The following is a 19,121-nucleotide window of genomic DNA, read 5'->3' as shown; positions in this document are numbered from 1 at the left end:
ACAAAGACACACATGAGAATTCCTAGAAGCATGGCATTCCAACCGGAACTCTATCAACAAACACATCGAGTGAGACCCCATTCACCATCCACTGAGAAAGGAACAGGAAATGACATCACCACAGGAAATGACTTCACAAAGAAGAATCCCAAACATATAAATAGAAAGCAGGAATTATCAACAGTGCTTCGCCTGGAGGCTCACTGAAGATGTTACCTAGTAGGGTGAAGAAATGTCTGGAAATGAACCTTCCAGCTCAGCACGCAAACCTACATCCAGATTTGGAGCCAGTACATTTGTATATATGTATGTGTGTATGTTCCCCCAAATCCCTTGGAAATACTAATCCTAAATAATTTATTTGATGAAAATAAAACTGACCTGACATAACCAGGATCATCTGCATTGAATCCATGTTAATGGATTATTCGAGGCATTATTATAGTCCATAACAAGACAGACTTGGGATGGTTTTCTTGGGACAATCTTTGTAACCAGAGTGATTTGGGATTTTCTTTTAAGAAATATGTTTCGAGTAATAGGTAAAAGCAGTCAAAATAAAAAAGGGAAAACACCAGCCAATAGTAATAGCAGCACAGCATTGCGTAGGGCTTTCATGAACTTTTATATATGTTACTGATTTAATTTACCAATGCCCATCTGATTTGTCTAATCAATATGCAGTTGAAATCACCCATGAAAATTATAGAGCCCTTCTAACACGCCTCCTTAATTTCTGGATTTATATTTTATCCTACAATGAGACAACTCATTGGGGGCCTACAGACAATACCCACCCATGATGTCTTCCCTTTTGCTATTGAACCAAACTGATTCAACGTGACAATCTATCGTACCTATATCGGTACTCAGCACTCATGGATACCTTAATTTATCAAGCTACCCAACCTCCTTTTCCTTCTTTTACCAATTCAACACTGACATCAACTACAAACCCACCACCTCTCTCAGCTACATTGACTACACCTCCTCCCTCCCTCCCAATTCCTCCGCTTCTGCCACATCTGCTCTCAGGATGGATGATTCCACTCCAGGACATCCCAGATGTCCTCCTACTTCAAGGACCAAAATTCTCCCTCCCTTGTGATCAATGTATTAGGCAAGAACTTTCGAAAGCTGATTGGAGGCAGATGTTCGCAGATAAAGGGACGGCTGGAAAATGGGAAGCCTTCAGAAATGAGATAATCCGGAGAAAGTATATTCCTGTCAGGGTGAATGGGAAGTCTGGTAGGTATAGGGAATGCTGGATGACTAAAGAAATTGAGTGTTTGATTAAGAAAAAGAAGGAAGCATATGTCAGGTATAGACAGGATAGATCGAGTGAATCCTTAGAGTATAAAGGAAGTAGGAGTATACTTAAGAGGGAAATCAGGAGGACAAAAATGGGACATGAGGTAGCGTTGGCAAATAGAATTTAGGAGAATCCAAAGGGTTTTTACAAATATATTAAGGACAAAAGGGTAACTAGGGAGAGAATAGGGTCCCTCAAAGATCAGCAAGGCGGCCTTTGTGTGGAGCCACAGAAAATGGGGGAGATACAAAATGAATATTTTGCATCAGTATTTACTGTGGAAAAGGATATGGAAGATATAGACTGTAGGGAAATAGATGGTGACATCTTGCAAAATGTCCAGATTACAGAGGAGGAAGTGCTGGATGTCTTGAAACGGTTAAAGGTGGATAAATCCCCAGGACCTGATCAGGTGTACCTGAGAACTCTGTGGGAAGCTACAGAAGTGATTGCTGGGCCTCTTGCTGAGATATTTGTATCATCGATAGTCACAGGTGAGGTGCCGGAAGACTGGAGGTTGGCAAACGTGGTGCCACTGTTTAAAAAAGGCGGTATAGACAAACCAGGGAACTATAGACTGGTGAGCCTGACTTCAGTGGTGGGCACGTTGTTGGAGGGAATCCTGTGGGCTAGGATGTACATGTATTTGGAAAGGCAAGGACTGATTCGGGATAGTCAACATGGCTTTGTGCGTGGGAAATCATGTCTCACAAACTTGATTGAGTTTTTTGAAGAAGTAACAAAGAAGATTGACGAGGGCAGAGTCGTAGATGTGATCTATATGGACTTCAGTAAGGCGTTCGACAAGGTTCCCCATGGGAGACTGATTAGCAAGGTTAGATCTCATGGAATAAAGGGAGAATTGGCCATTTGGATACAGAACTGGCTCAAAGGTAGAAGACAGAGGGTGGTGGTGGAGGGTTGTTTTTCATACTGGAGGCCTGTGACCAATGGAGTGCCACAAGGATTGGTGCTGGGCCCTCTACTTTTTGTCATTTACATAAATGATTTGGATGCGAGCACAAGAGGTACAGTTAGTAAGTTTGCAGATGACACCAAAATTGGAGATGTAGTGGACAGCGAAGAGGGTTACCTCAGATTACAACAGGATCTTGACCAGATGGGCCAATGGGCTGAAAAGTGGCAGATGGAATTTAATTCAGATAAATGCAAGGTGCTGCATTTTGAGAAAGCAAATCTTAGCAGGACTTATACACTTAATGGTAAGGTCCTAGGGAGTGTTGCTGAACAGTGAGACCTTGGAGTGCAGGTTCATAGCTCCTTGAAAGTGGAGTCATAGGTAGATAGGATAGTGAAGAAGGTGTTTGTTGTGTTTGCCATTATTGGTCAGAGTACTGAGTACAGGAGTTGGGAGGTCATGTTGCGGCTGTACAGGACATTGGTTAGGCCACTGTTGGAATATTGCATGCAATTCTGATCTCCTTCCTATCGCAAAGATGTTGTGTAACTTGAAAGGGTTCAGAAAAGATTTACAAGGATGTTGCCAGGGTTGGAGGATCTGAGCTACAGGGAAAGGCTAAGACGGCTGGGGCTGTTTTCCCTGGACCATTAGAGGCTGAGGGGTGACCTTATAGAGGTTTACAAAATTATGAGGGGCATGAATAGGATAAATAGACAAAGTCTTTTCCTTGGGATCAGGGAGTCCAGATCTAGAGGGCATAAGTTTAGGGTGAGAGGGGAAAGATATAAAAGATACCTAAGGGGCAACTTTTCATGCAGAGGGTGGTACGTGTATGGAATGAGCTGCCAGAGGAAGTGGTGGAGGCTGGTACAATTGCAACATTTAAGAGGCATTTGGATGGGTATATGGGTTTGGAGGGGTATGGGCCGGGTGCTGACAGGTGGGACTAGATTGGGTTGGGATATCTGGTCGACGTGGACAGGTTGGATCGAAGGGTCTGTTTCCGTGCTGTACATCTCTATGACTCTAATTGTGCCATCAATCATATTTCCTCTATTTCCTGCACATCCATCCTTGAACCCCACAACCCCAACAAAGATAGAATTCCCCTGGTCCTCATATTCCACCCCACCTATCTCCAAATTCAGTGTATCATCTCCCACCAGTTTTGTCACCAACAGTCAGACTCCACCACCAAAATTATATTTCCCCCGCCACCCCTATCTGCATTCCATAGGGACCGATCCCTCTGCAACTCCCTCGTTAGGTCCACACTCTCCACCAACCACCCCCTCCACCCCGGCACCTTCCCCTGTTGCTGTAAGAGGTGCAAAACCTGTGCCCAAACCTCCCTCCTCACCTCTGTTCAAGATCCCAAACGATAATTTCAAATCTGGCAGCGATTTACTTGTATTTCCTCCAACCTCATATACTGCAGCCAGTGCTCTCAACGTGGTCTCCTCTACATCAGAGAGACCGAGAGCAAACTCAAGGAACGGTTCCGGGAACGTCTCTAGTCTGTATGTAGCAACCAACCCCACCTTCCTGTGGCCATCTACTTCAACTCCCTTTTTGCACTCCCCTAAGGACGTATCCATTCTCCTCCACCACCTACACAAGGCTACCCGCAAACTGGAGGAGGAAGACCTCCGCTTCCACCACAGGAACCTACAACCACTCGGCATGAACATTGAATTCACCAGTTTCCAACTCTCCACCCTCCCCCACCCCATCGCAGATCCAACCCTCCAACTCAGATCTATTTTCTTGACCTGACCTACCTGTCCACCTTCCTTCCCACCTATCTGCTCTGCACTTCCCACCACCTGTACCTTCGCTCATCTATCGCCATTCATCTTCCTTTCTCCTAGTCACACCCCCCAACCCCTATTTACTCTCAGCCCCCCTCCCCAGTCCTGATAAAGGGCTTATGCCAAAACGTCGACTCTCCTGCTCCTCGGATGTTGCCTGACCGGCTGTACTTTCTCCAGCTCCACGCTTTATCAACTTTGACTCTACAGCTTCCTTTTCTTTCTTGTCTACTTTTCCAGAATGTCAAATACTTCTGAATATTGAATTCCCAGTCTCTGTCACCCTGCAACCACATTAATTAATAGATATCAAGCAATATTCATTTAATTCTATTTGTGCTATCAACTTATCACTTATGATAAATGCTGTGTGTGCATTCAAATGAAAAGCTGTAACCTTCAATATTTTACCATTATTACTTACTCTGCTACTAATTTCTGCCCCTTCCTGCTGTAGCTGATTGTTGTTCACCACTTCACAACCTTTGCTCGTTTCTTTTTCATTTTTGTATCTTGGACACGTTAAGACTCAGAATGGTGGATAAATCCCCAGGACCTGATCAGGTGCATCCCAGAACTAGTGGGAAGCTAGGAAAGTGATTGCTGGGCCTCTTTCTGGGGTACTTGTATCGTCAGTTGCCACAGGTAAAGTGCTGAAGACTGGAGGTTGGCTAACGTGGTGCCACTGTTTAAGAAGGGTGGTAAGGATAAGCCAGGGAACTATAGACCAGTGAGCCTGACGTGATGAGTAAGTTGTTGGAAGAGATTCTGAGGGACAGGATTTACATGTGTTTGGAAAGGCAAGGACTGATTAGAGGGAGTCAGCATGGCTTTGTGCATGGGAAATCATGTCTCACAAACTTGATTTGAGTTTTTTGAAGAAGTGATAACCAAGGTTAATGAAGGCAGAGCAGGGTACGTTGTCTATATGGACTTCAGTAAGGCATCTGACAATGTTCCACATGATTAGCAAGGTTAGATCTCATGGAGTACTAGAGAGCTAGCTATTTGGATACAGAAATGGCTTGAAGGTAGGCGATAGAGGATGGTGGAGATGGATGGTTGTTTTTTTGCATTGGAGGCCAGTGACCAGCAGTGTCCTGAAAGGATAGGTGCTGGGTACATTTAGATTAGATTACAATACAGTGTGGAAACAGGCCCCTTCGGCCCAACAAGTCCACACCGACCCGCCGAAGCGCAACCCACCCAGACCCATTCTCCTACATTTACCCCTTACCTAACACTACGGGCAATCTAGCATGACCAATTCACCTGACCTGCACATCTTTGGACTGTGGAAGGAAACCGGAGCACCCGGAGGAAACCCACGCAGACACGGGGAGAATGTGCAAACTCCACACAGTCAGTCATCTGAGGCGGGAATTGAACCCAGGTCTCTGGCGCTGTGAGGCAACAGTGCTAACCACCGTGCCGGCCCAAACATTGTTCTTCATCATTTATGTAAATGATTTGGAAGTGTACATAGGAGGAATGGTCAGTAAGTTTGTGGATGAAACCAAAATTGATGGTTTTTGGTCAATGAAGAAGTATCTCAGAGTACAACAGGACCTTAATCTAATGGGCTGAGGAGTGGCAGATGGAGTTTAATTTAGATAAATGTGATGTACTGCATTTTGGTAAGGCAAATCAGGGCTGGACTTATATATTTATTGCAAGGGTTCTGGGAGTCCTGCCGAATAAAGGAACCTTGAAGGTGGAATCGCAAGTAGACATAGTAGTGAAGAGGACATAAAACATAGAACATAGAACAATACAGCTCAGAACAGGCTCTTCAGCCCACGATGTTGTGCCGAACATTTGTCCTAGCTTAAGCACCCATCCATGTACCTATCCAATTGCCGCTTAAAGGTCACCAAAGATTCTGACTCTACCACTCCCACAGGCAGCGCATTCCATGCTCCCACCACTCTCTGGGTAAAGAACCCACCCCTGACTTCTCCCCTATACCTTCCACCCTTCACCTTAAATTTATGTCCCCTTGTAACACTCTGTTGTACCCGGGGAAAAAGTTTCTGACTGTCTACTCTATCTATTCCTCTGATCATCTTATAAACCTCTATCAAGTCACCCCTCATCCTTCGCCATTCCAATGAGAAAAGGCCTAGCACTCTCAACCTATCCTCTTACGACCTATTCTCCATTCCAGACAACATCCTGGTAAATCCTCTCTGCACCCTCTCCATAGCTTCCACATCTTTCCTAAAGTGAGGCGACCAGAACTGCACACAGTACTCCAAATGTGGCCTAACCAAAGTCCTGTACAGTTGCAACATCACTTCACGACTCTTGAATTCAATCCCTCTGCTAATGAACGATAATACTCCATAGGCCTTCTTACAAGCTCTATCCACCTGAGTGGCAACTTTCAAAGATCTATGAACATAGACCCCAAGATCCCTCTGTTCCTCCACCACACTAAGAACCCTACCATTAACCCTGTATTCCGCATTCTTATTTGTCCTTCCAAAATGGACAACCTCACACTTTGCAGGGTTGAACTCCATCTGCCACTCCTCAGCCCAGCTCTGCATCCTATCCAAGTCCCTTTGCAGCCGACAAGAGCCCTCCACACTATCCACAACTCCACCAATCTTCGTATCATCTGCAAATTTACTGACCCACCCTTCGACTTCCTCATCCAAGTCATTAATAAAAATTACGACATTTGGTATACTTGCCTTTATTGGTCAGTGTATTGAGTATAAGATTTGAGAGATTATGTTGCAGCAGTACAGTTCATTGGTTAGACCAATTTTGGAATATAGCATTCAGTTCTGGTCTCCCTACTATAGGAAACGTGGAGTTAAACCTGAAAGGTTGTAGAAGAGATTTACAAAAGTGTTACTGAGTTGGAGGGTTTGAGCTACAGGAGGAACTGGGGCTATTATCCCTGAAGCATCGGCAGTTGAGGAGTGACCCTATGGAGGTTTGTTAAATCATGAGGGGCGTGGATAGGATAAAAAGACAAGATCTTTTCCCCAGGGTAGGGGAGTCCAAAACTAGAGGGCAGAGGTTTAAGGTGAGCGGGGAAAGATTTAAAAGGAACCTAAGGGGCAACCTCTTCAGACAGAGGGTGGTGCGTGTATGGAATGAGCTGTTACAAGTAGTGGATGCTGGTACAAATAAAACATTTAAAAGGCATCTAGATGGGTATATGAATAGGAAGGGTTTAAGATGGATATGGGCCAAATGCTGGCAAATGGGACTAGATTAATTTTGGATATCTGGTCGGCATGGATGTGTTTGACCAAAGGTTCTGTTTCCATGCTGTACATTTCTATGAATCTATTCTCATCAATTAAACCATCACCCTGCGAATTAAATTCCTATCAACCATAATTATACAATTCACCATGACACAGATCCTAGCTTGATTCAAATGAAGCCTGTTCCAAATGAACAGGCCTGTTTTCCCAGTACCAGTGCCTATTAATCAAAGCTCATTTTTTCCACAACAATCTTTGAGTCATGCATTTATTTCACTGATCTTATTTACTCACCACATGGCTCAGACGGTAACCTAAAGCTTATTATCTTTGTGGTTCTACCTTTAATTTAGAACCACGTTGCTTGCAAAGAGCTAGGGGGAGTGATGGACGGCAGTTATAGGAAGGGAGAAAAGCCGCAAGTACAGTCAGGTAGATGGGTTAACTCCAGGAAAGGTAGTAGAGGTGGGCAGGGAGTGCAGGTGTTGTCTGTGGCTATCCCCATTTCAAACAAGTATGCTGTTTTGGAAAATGCAGGGGGTGATGCACTCTCAGGGGAATGCAACACGAACAGCCAAGTTTCTGGTATTGAGACTGGCTCTAATGTAATGAGGGATAAGTTGGGTTTCAAGCGATTGATTGTGTTGGGGAAATTCTCTAGTCAGAGGTAGAGACTGACGTTTCTGTGGCCAGCAGCGAAAAATTAGAATGGTGTATTACCTCCCTGGTGCCAGGATCAAGGATGTCTCAGAGAGGGTACAGAATGTTCTCAAGGGGGAGAGGGGCCAGCAAGAGGTCATTGTCCACATTGGAACCGACAACATAGGAAGGGAAAAGGTTGAGATTCTGAAGGAAGATTGTAGAAAGTTAGGCAGGGATTTAAAAAGGAGGTCCTCGAGAGTAGCAATATCTGGATTACTCCCGGTGCTACGAGCTAGTGAGAGTAGGAGTGGACAGACAAGATTCTTAGAGACCTGACCTGACCCCTAAAAACATTTTTAAGCAGGCAGCTCAGACTGTAAACTTGCTATTTGTTTTAGGTAAGCACACAGTGGATATAGAGCTGAAAATGTGTTGCTGGAAAAGCGCAGCAGATCAGGCAGCATTCAAGGAACAGGAGAATCGACGTTTCGGGCATAAGCCCCCTTATGCCCGAAACGTCGATTCTCCTGTTCCTTGGATGCTGCCTGACCTGCTGCGCTTTTCCAGCAACACATTTTCAGCTCTGATCTCCAGCATCTGCAGCCCTCACTTTCTCACACAGTGGCTATACCCAGGGTGAATTAGCTGATCCGACTGCCATATTTTAAACAAACATTTTATTTACAAAATTACGGAATGAAACACAAAGAACAGAAAATAGAAATCCGGATGACTTATCCTATCCAAAAGCCTGTCAGACTATCCCAACTTAATGATGCTGATCAGAAAATACTTGCAACAATCTCAATAAACATATACCTTAGCACAAGGTGTAAAAATGAAACAAGCCAGGCTTACAGGCTTGATGTTAGAGAGAGGGAGTACTCGGCTGGACTTGCCCCAGCCGCCTTTCTTCACACACAAAATGCTGCTGAACTCAATCAAAAACTCTAATCTAAACGAAGGCTAGCTACACAGCTAGCTGGCCACTCCCCTTTGATTATACCGGGTTTTATTTTAATTCTTGACAGCCTTAGGCCGGATGCATTATCTGTTAGGGGTTTACAGAAATGGCCCCAATAAACCTTTCAAACCCAGCCTAGTTGGAGCCTGGCCAATTACCCCCTCTCTGGAAAAGAACTCAAGAGCATAGTAACCATGTAAAAAGAACCTGTATTGTGACAAGATGAATGTGTGGCTGAGGAACTGGTGCATGGGAGACGAGTTCACATTTTTGGATCATTGGAATCTTTTCTAGGGTAGGAGTGACCTGTACAAGGAGGATGGATTGCACCTGAATTAGAAGGGGACTAATACACTGGCAGGGAGACTTGCTAGAGCTACTTGGGAGGATTTAAACTAGTAAGGTGGCAGGGTGGGGGACCCAGGGAAATACTGAGGAAAGAGATCAATCTGAGACTGGTACAGTTGGGAAAGGGAACAAGTCAAAAGGTCAGAGCAGGCAGGAACAAAGCACAGAGTTAGAGCTGATTAATTAAACTGCATTTACTTCAATGCAAGAGGCCTAACAGGGAAGGCAGATGAACTCAGGGCATGGTGAAGAACATGGGACTACACTAGTGATTGAGCTGCTGGCGGAAGCTATACAAACTGACCCTAATGTAATGGCCCGGAGGTTGGATCGGGTATGCATAAAATTACTCTCTTTGCGGATGACGTCCTTCTTTTCTTAAATGACCCATTGACATCTGTGCCTCGCTTAATTCAAGTGGTTAACTTATTTGGTATGTTCTCAGGTTACACAATCAATTTTATAAAATTGGAGTCTATGCCGCTGGGAGGTCTTACCAGCATATCCAATTTTCCGGATGGATCCCGTTTGCCTTTTTGGTGGTCACTGGGAGGTTTTCTTTACTTAGGTATTTTTTTACTCCGGTATTTGGTCAGCTCTATAAAGCCAACTATATACACTTATTAGAGAAAATAAGACAGGACCTTCAACGCTGGGAAGATCTCCCGACATCCTGGCTAGGTAGAATAGCTTTGTTTAAGATGAATATTCTGCCTTGCCTTTTATACCTTATGAGAATGCTCCCCTTGATGTTGCCGAGACAGGCGCTGCGTAAGCTCTACGGCTGGCTCGGCTCCTTTATTTGGAGTCATAGACGGCCCCTTATTAAATTTGATGAGCTGCAGCTTCCACAATTCTGGATTAGTGGTGCTGGAAGAGCACAGCAGTTCAGGCAGCATCCGAGGACAGGCAAAATCCGAGGACAGGCAAAATCGACACTTCGGGTAAAAGCCCTTCACAAGTCAGGGGAGGGCTGGATTTTCCGGATTTCAGGAAGTACCAATTGAGCTCTCTGTTACCTTATGTAGCTGACTGGGTCTCCTGTGAGCCACAATCAATCTGGTTAGATATTGAGGCCTCCCAAGCAAAATGTCCCCTCATCAATTTACTATTTATGGATAAGATGGGAGTCATTACAGATCATTGTAAAAATCCTATTGTATTAAATACAATCAATGCTTGGCGGATAATGCGACAGGATGAGGGTAATCTGCAAACAACCTCCCCTTCTACCCCTATAGTGGGAACGTTGGGATTCCAGCCAGGGCTGACTGATGCTGAATTTAAATTTTGGGAGTCCAGAGGTATCTCCTGTTTGGGAGATCTGTTCAATGGGGAGGTCATGATGTCCTTCGAACAGTTACGTCAGATGTTTGGGTTGTCAAGCAAGGACCTTTTCGATATTTTCAAATACGAGACTTCATACAAAAGAAGACCACATTGATAATTAATCCATATAAATTAGATATGGAAAGGAGAGTGCTTTGGCCAATGGGTTCGCCCTCGGTCAGTACTCACTACCACTTACTACGTAATAAGGTATCGAAGGACCTGTGAACATCTGTCCCCAGTTCTTGCCTAATACCATGAAAATTGGCTTTCTCCAATTTAGAACTTCAACTTTTAGATCTGGTCCATTCTTTTACATCACTATTTTAAAACTAATAGAATTATAGTCGCCGGCCCCAAAGTGCCCGGTTTTTGGATAACTGGGGTTCTTTCTGGGGACGGTGGGACCTCTATAAACAGGATGGTCTACACCTGAACCTGAGGGGCACCAGTATCCTTGGGGGGAGGTTTGCTAGTGCTCTTGGGGGGGGTTTAAACTAACTCTGCAGGGGCATGGGAACCCAGATTGTAGCTTCAGGGTGCAGGGCCTGGAGTGTAGGGAGGTTAGGAACATGGCATCAATTTCCAAGGAGGGTGTCTGTAAACAGGAAAGTGGCTTGAAGTGTGTATACTTCAATGCAAGAAGTATACGAAATAAGGTAGGTGAACTTGCAGCGTGGGTTGGTACCTGGGACTTCGATGTTGTGGCTATTACGGAGACATGGCTAGAACAGGGACAGGATTGGCTGTTGCAGGTTCCAGGATTTAAATGTTTTAGTAGGGTCAGAGGTGGGGGTAAAAGAGGGGGAGGTGTGGCATTGCTTGTCAAAGATAGTATTACAGTGGTGGAAAGGACGATGGATGAGGACTTGCCATCTGAGGTAGTTTGGGCTGAGGTTAGGAATAGGAAAGGTGAGGTCACCCTGTTAGGAGTCTTTTACAGGCCTCCTAATAGTCCTAGAATCATTGAAGAAAGGATAGGGAAGGTGATTCAGGAGATGAGTGACAGTAATAGGGTGGTTGTTATGGGGGACTTTAACTTTCCTGATAATGATTGGGAAAGCTATAGCTCAAGTTCGTTAAATGGGTCAGTGTTTGTTCAATGTGTGCAGGAGAGTTTCCTGACACAATATGTAGACAGGCCAACAAGAGGTGAGGCCATACTGGATTTGGTTCTGGGTAACGAACCAGGCCAGGTGTTAGAATTAGAGGTAGGTGAGCACTTTGGGGATAGTGACCATAATTCGGTGATTTTTACTCTCGTGATGGAGAGGGATAAGTGTGTACTACAGGGCAAGAGTTATAGCTGGGGTCAGGGAAATTATGATGCGGTGAGGCATGACTTAGGATGTGTGGCTTGGAAAAGTAGACTCCAAGGCAAGAGTGTAAATGATATGTGGAGCTTGTTCAAGGAGCAACTATTGAGTGTCCTTGATAATTATGTACCTGTCAGGCAGGGAGGAAAGGGTCGTGCGAGGGAGCCGTGGTTTAATAAGGAATTGGAATCCCTTGTTAAATGGAAGAGGGCGGCCTATCTCAAGATGAGACGTGAAGGTTCAATTGGGGCGATTGAGAGTTATAGGGTAGCCAGGAAGGACCTGAAGAGAGAGCTAAGAGCAGCAAGGAGGGGACATGAAAGGTCCTTAGTCGGTAGGATTAGGGAAAACCCTAAGGCTTTCTATAGGTATGTTAGGAATAAAAGAATGACTAGGGTAGGAATAGGTCCAGTCAAGGATAGTAGTGGGAAGTTGCGTGTGGAGGCGGAAGAGATTGGGGAGACACTGAATGAATACTTTTCTTCAGTATTTACTCAGGAACAGGGCATTGTCGTCGATGTGAATACTGAGTCACAAATAAGTAGAATGGATGGCTTTGAGGTATGTAGAGAAGAGGTGTTGGAAATCCTGGAAAAGGTGAAAATAGATAAGTCCCCTGGGCCTGATGGCATTTATCCTAGGATTCTCTGGGAAGCAAGGGAGGAGATTGCAGAGCCATTGGCCTTGATTTTTATGTCCTCTTTGTCTACTGGAGTAGTGCCAGAAGACTGGAGGATAGCAAATGTGGTTCCCTTGTTCAAAAAGGGGAGTAGGGATAACCCTAGTAACTATAGGCCGGTGAGTCTCACTTCTGTTGTGGGCAAAGTCTTAGAGAGATTTGTAAGGGATAGGATTTATGCACATCTGGATAGGAATAATGTGATCAAGGATAGTCAGCATGGTTTTGTGAAGGGCAGGTCGTGCCTCACAAACCTTATTGAATTCTTTGAAAAGGTGACGAAGGAGGTTGATGAGGGGAAAGCGGTAGATGTGGTATATATGGATTTTAGTAAGGCGTTTGATAAGGTTCCCCATGGTAGGCTACTGCAGAAAATACGGAGATATGGCATTGAGGGTGAGTTGGAGGTTTGGATTAGGAATTGGCTGGCTGGAAGAAGACAGAGGGTAGTAGTTGATGGCAAAGTTTCTTCATGGAGTGCCGTCACTAGCGGTGTTCCGCAAGGATCTGTTTTGGGACCATTGCTGTTCGTCATTTTTATAAATGACCTGGAAGAGGGGTTAGAAGGTTGGGTGAGCAAGTTTGCGGATGATACGAAAGTCGGAGGAGTTGTTGACAGTGAGGAAGGATGTGGCAGGTTACAGCAGGATATAGAGAAGCTGCAGAGCTGGGCAGAAAGGTGGCAAATGGAATTCAATGTAGCTAAGTGTGAGGTGATTCACTTTGGGAAGAATAACAAAAAGATGGGGTACTGGGCTAATGGTCGGATACTTGGTAGTGTGGATGAGCAGAGGGATCTTGGTGTCCATGTACACAGATCTCTGAAAGTTGCCACCCAGGTAAATAGTGCAGTGAGGAAGGCATATGGCGTACTGGCTTTTATTGGTAGAGGAATTGAGTTCCGGAGTCCTGAGGTCATGATGCAGTTGTATAAGACTCTGGTGCGGCCGCATCTGGAATATTGTGTGCAGTTTTGGTCGCCATACTATAGGAAGGATGTGGAGGCACTGGAACGGGTGCAGAGGAGGTTTACCAGGATGTTGCCTGGTATGGAAGGAAGATCGTATGAGGAAAGACTGAGACACTTGGGGCTGTTTTCATTAGAGAAAAGAAGGTTTAGGTGTGACTTGATTGAGGTGTACAAGATGATTAGGGGGTTAGATAGGGTTGACAGTGTGAACCTTTTCCCGCGTATGGAGTCGGGTATTACAAGGGGGCATAGCTTTAAATTAAGGGGGGGTAGATATAGGACTGAAGTTAGGGGTAGGTTCTTCACTCAGCGAGTCGTAAGTTCATGGAATGCCCTGCCAGTAGCAGTGGTGGACTCTCCCTCTTTATGGGCATTTAAGCGGGCATTGGATAGGCATATGGAGGATAGTGGGTTAGTATAGGTTAGGTGGGCTTGGATCGGCGCAACATCGAGGGCCAAAGGGCCTGTACTGCGCTGTATTCTTCTATGTTCTATGCTCCCCCACTGACACCTCAGTCGCCTGCCCTGCCTTATTTCCCCAGCGTAGGTCAAGCTTTGCACCTTCTCTAGGAGGTACATCCACATACTGAATCAGAAAATTTTCTTGTACACCCTTAACAAATTCCTCTCCATCTAAACCCTTAACACTATGACAGTTCCAGTCTATGTTTGAAAAGTTAAAATCCCCTACCATAATCACCCTATTATTCTAATAGATAACTGAGATCTCTCTACAAAATTTGTTTCGCAATTTCCTGCTGACTATTAGGGGATCTATAATACAATAGACGGAGAGAAATGTGTTCAGTGTGTAGGAGAAAATTTTCTGATTCAGTATGTGGACATACCTACTAGAGAAGGTGCAAAATCTGATCTACTCTTGGGAAATAGGGCAGGGCAGGTGACTGAGGTGTCGGTGGGGGAGCACTTTGGAACAAGTGACCATAATTTCATTTGTTTTAAAATTGTGATGGAAAAGGCTAGATTGGATCTAAAAGTTGGAGGAAGGCTAATTTTGACGATATTAGGCAAGAACTCTCCCAAGCTGACTGGGGGCAGACGTTTGCAGGTAAAGGGATGGCTGGAAATTGGGAAGCCTTCGAAAATGAGATAACGAAAGTTCAGAGACAGTATATTCTTGTTAGGGTGAAAGGAAAGGCTGGTAAGTATCAGGTGCTGGATGACTAGAGAAATTCAGGCTTTGGTTAAGAAAAAGAAGGAAGCATATGTCAGGTATGGGCGGCACGGTGGCACAGTGTTTAGCACTGCTGCCTCACAGCGCCAGAGACCCTGGTTCAATTCCCACCTCGAGCAACTGTGTGGAGTTTGCACATTCTCCCCGTGTCTGCGTGGGTTTCCTCCCACAGTCCAAAGGTGTGCAGGTTAGGTGAATTGGCCATGCTAAAATTGCCCGTAGTGTTAGGTGTAGGAAATGGGTCTGGGTGGGTTGCTCTTTGGAGGATCGGTGTGGACTTGTTGGGCCGAAGGGCCTGTTTCCACATTGTAAGTAATCTAATCTAAAGGTATAGACAGGATAGAGCGAGTGAATCCTTAGAAGAGTATAAAGGCAGTAGGTGTATACTTAAGAGGGAAATCAGGAGGGCAAAAAGGGGACATGAGGTAGCGTTGGCAAATAGAATTTAGGAAAATCCAAAGGTTTTTGTAAATACATTAAGGACTAAAGGGTAACTATGGAGAGAATAGGGCCCCACAAAGATCAGCAAAACAGCCTTTGTGTGGAGCCGAAGGAGATGGGGGAGATACTAACGAGTATTTTGCATCAGTATATGCTGTGGAAAAGAACATGGAAGGGATATAACGTCAGGAAATAGATGGTGATATCTCGAAAAATGTCCTTATTACAGAGGAGGATGTATTGGATATCTTGAAATGCATAAAAGTGGTTAAATCCCCAGGACCTGATCAGGTGTACCCTAGAACTCTGTGGGAAGTTAGGGAAGTGATTGTTGGGCCTCTTGCTGAGATATTTGTATCATCGATGGTCACAGGTGAGGTGCCGGAAGACTGGAGGTTAGCTAACGTGGTGCGACTATTTAAGAAATGTGGTCAGGACAAGCCAGGGAACTATAGATTGGTGAGCCTGACATCAGTAGCGGGCAAGTTGTTGGAGGGAATCCTGAGGGACAGGATGTACATGTATTTGGAAAGGCAAGGACTGATTAAGGATATTCAACATGGCTTTGTGCGTGGGAAATCATGTCTCACAAACCTGAATGAGTTGTTTGAAAAAGTAACAAAGAGAGTTGATGAGGGCAGAGTGGTAGATGTGATCTATATGGACTTCAGTAAGGCGTTCGACAAGGTTCCTCATGGGAGACTGGTTTGCAAGGTTAGATCTCATGGAATACAGGGAGAACTAGCCATTTGGATACAGAACTGGCTCAAAGGTAGAAGACAGAGGGTGGTGATGGAAGGTTGTTTTTCAGACTGGAGGCCTGTGACCAGTGGAGTGCCACAAGGATTAGTGCTGGGTCCTCTACTTTTGTCATTTATATAAATGATTTGGGTGTGAACGTCGGAGTTATTATTACTAAGTTTGCAGATAACACCAAAATTGGAGGTGTAGTGGACAGTGAAGAAGGCTCAGTATAACGGGATCTTGATCAGATAGGCCAATGGGCCGTGGCGTGACAGATGAAGTTTAATTCAGATAAATGCGAGGTGCTGCATTTTGGGAAAGCAAATCAGAGCACAACTTATACACTGAATGGTAAGGTCCTGGGAAGTGTTGCTTAACAAAGAGACCTTAGAGTGGAGGTTCATAGCTCATTGAAAATGGAGTCACAGGTAGATAGGATAGTGAAGCAGGTGTTTGGTATGCTTTCCTTTATTGGTCAGAATATGGAGTACAGAAGTTGGGAGGTCATGTTGCAGCTGTACGGGACATTGGTTAGGCCACTTTTGGAAAAGTGTGTGCAATTCTGGTCTCCATCCTATTGGATGTTGTGAAACTTGAAAGGGTTCAGAAAAGATTTACAAGGATGTTGCCAGGGTTGGAGGATTTGAGCTATAGGGAGAGGCTGAACGGGTTGGGGCTGTTTTCCCTGGAGCGTCGGAGGCGGAGGGGTGATCTTTATCAAAGTTTATAAAATCATGAGGTGCATGTATCGGATAAACAGAGAAGGTCTTTTCATGGGGGTGGGGGAGTCCAAACTAGAGGACATGGGTTTAGGGTGAGAGGGGAAAGATATAAAAGGGACCTAAGGGGTAATGTTTTCATGCAGATGGGTGGTACGTGTATGGAATGAGCTGCCAGAGGATGTGGTGGAGGCTGGTACAATTACAGCATTTAAAAGGTATCTGGATGGTTTTATGAATAGGAAGGGTTTAGAGGGATATTGGCTCAGTGCTGGCAAATGAGACTAGGTTGGGTTAGGATCTCTTGTTGGCATGGACAAGTTGGACTGAAGTGTTTGTTTCCGTGCAGTACATCGCTATGACTCTAATCCCTCAGCAAAATCTTTTTTTGACTCTTATCGATGTCATTGGTTCCTACGGGGCAACCATGAAATATGGATCCTTCCCCCCTCATTCCAATTGACTCTCCAGTTAAGATGTCCTTAATCTACCATCAGATAGATAACACAGCCTTCAGAACTCAATTCTGAAGGGTCACTGGACCCAAAACGTTGATTCTGCTTTCTCTCTACAAATGCTATCAGACCTGCTGAGTTTGTCCAGCAATTTTTATTTGCTTCAGAACTCTGTCTTTGTTGTACATAACAGTATCTATTCCCTTAACTATGGTGTCCCGTGTGCATGGTCAATTCAGTCATTTTCTCTGCATTATCTCCTCCCCACAGTGGGAGCAATAATCTTTCCTGTTGGACAAAGGCTGAGGCTCCACCAATAGCCAAATTGTGAATCCCCGTATCTCCTCCCCTCTCAGTCTCACTCCTGTTCCTGGCAACGAACCAAATTTGATATAATTAAACTAAGGGGTGTGAATACCTCCTGAAACAGTGTCCAGGTATGTCTCCCACTGTCTGATGTGTCCCAGCCTCCAGCTCATCAACTAATAGGCAAAGCTCCTCAAGCAGCGAACACTTGCTGCAGATGTGGTCACCATGACATTCACCAGCTCCACATACAACAGCTGCACTACATCATAGCTCTTTGATCAAACATTTGAACATCTGTCTTGATATATCTCTGTCTAAGATCGTATGAGGAAAGGCTGAGGCACTTGGGGCTGTTTTCATTGGAGAAAAGAAGGTTTAGGGGTGACTTGATAGAGGTGTACAAGATGATTAGGGGTTTAGATAGGGTTGACCATGAGAACCTTTTTCCACGTATGGAATCAGCTATTACGAGGGGGCATAGCTTTAAATTAAGGGGTGGTAGGTATAGGACAGATGTTAGGGGTAGATTCTTTACTCAGCGAGTCATGAGTTCATGGAATGCCCTGCCAGTAGCAGTGGTGGACTCTCCCTCTTTATGGGCATTTAAACGGGCATTGGATAGGCATATGGAGGATAGTGGGCTAGTGTAGGTTAGGTGGGCTTGGATCGGCGCAACATCGAGGGCCAAAGGGCCTGTGCTGCGCTGTATTCTTCTATGTTCTATGTTTAAATCGTTCTGATCTGTACATCCTTGCCTGCACTGCTCGTAAACAAAGCTTTTCACTCTGCTTCAGTACATATGACAATAAATAAATCAATATCTCCTGTGGCTCATATACATGTCATTTTAATATTTAATTTTACTAAATTTCGTATTTTGTTTGGTAATTCTCCTGTGAAGCAGATTTGGAAGATATTCCCTGCCAAAGGTGCTATGTAAATGTAAGTTTTTATTGAGTCAACTCAAAACAAAACAGAAAATGCCAGAAAGTAACAGCAGATCAGACTGTAACCAAGGAAAAAGGAAACCAGGATGATATTTAAGAAATAATTTGGCTTTGTCTAAAGGCTTTTATCAGTAAGACCCAAAACTCAGAATGTTTTCTTGCATTGTCCTTCAATCGATGAATGCGTATGGACTGTTCATGAGTGATTGAGACATTAGTAATAAAATGAATAGTTTCATACAAACATGATTTTATTACAAAAATAAAAAACATTACATGATTGTACAAGGTATCATAGAAGATTCGTGGTCCCAGCGGATCAGGAAATAACTGATTATTGTTCTGATCTGATTTTAAACTAAGTTTCCAGTCGTACTGTTTATTCACATGTACAGTTAATGACCAATCTCTGGGCAATTAATTTACTTCCCAGTGCTATTATTGGATAAAAACATTACAAACAGCAAGATATTTTTCCCCTTTTTTCTCCTATTAACTTTCTTCACTTCCGGTTCGGAGGGATATGGGCCGGGTGCTGGCAGGTGGGACTAGATTGGGTTGGGATATCTGGTCGGTGTGGACAGGTTGAACCAAAAGGTCTGTTTCCATGCTGTACATCTCTATGACTATGACTCTATGATGTCCACCCATCCACCTCCTCCTTCTAAAGACACTGATTGCTGGCTGCAGTGTCATTCCCAGGGATGAGATATTCATTCACATGGGAGTCTGTGTGACTGACAACCGGGGAATCAACTGAAAGGTGCATCAGAGCAAAGTTTGCTCTGGCC

This window comes from Chiloscyllium plagiosum, unplaced genomic scaffold (genome assembly GCF_037043375.1).
Source record: "Chiloscyllium plagiosum isolate Xiang-an unplaced genomic scaffold, Cpla_swu_hap1 HiC_scaffold_7, whole genome shotgun sequence".
Taxonomy (NCBI): Eukaryota; Metazoa; Chordata; class Chondrichthyes; order Orectolobiformes; family Hemiscylliidae; genus Chiloscyllium; species Chiloscyllium plagiosum.
This window is presented reverse-complemented; position numbering follows the sequence as displayed.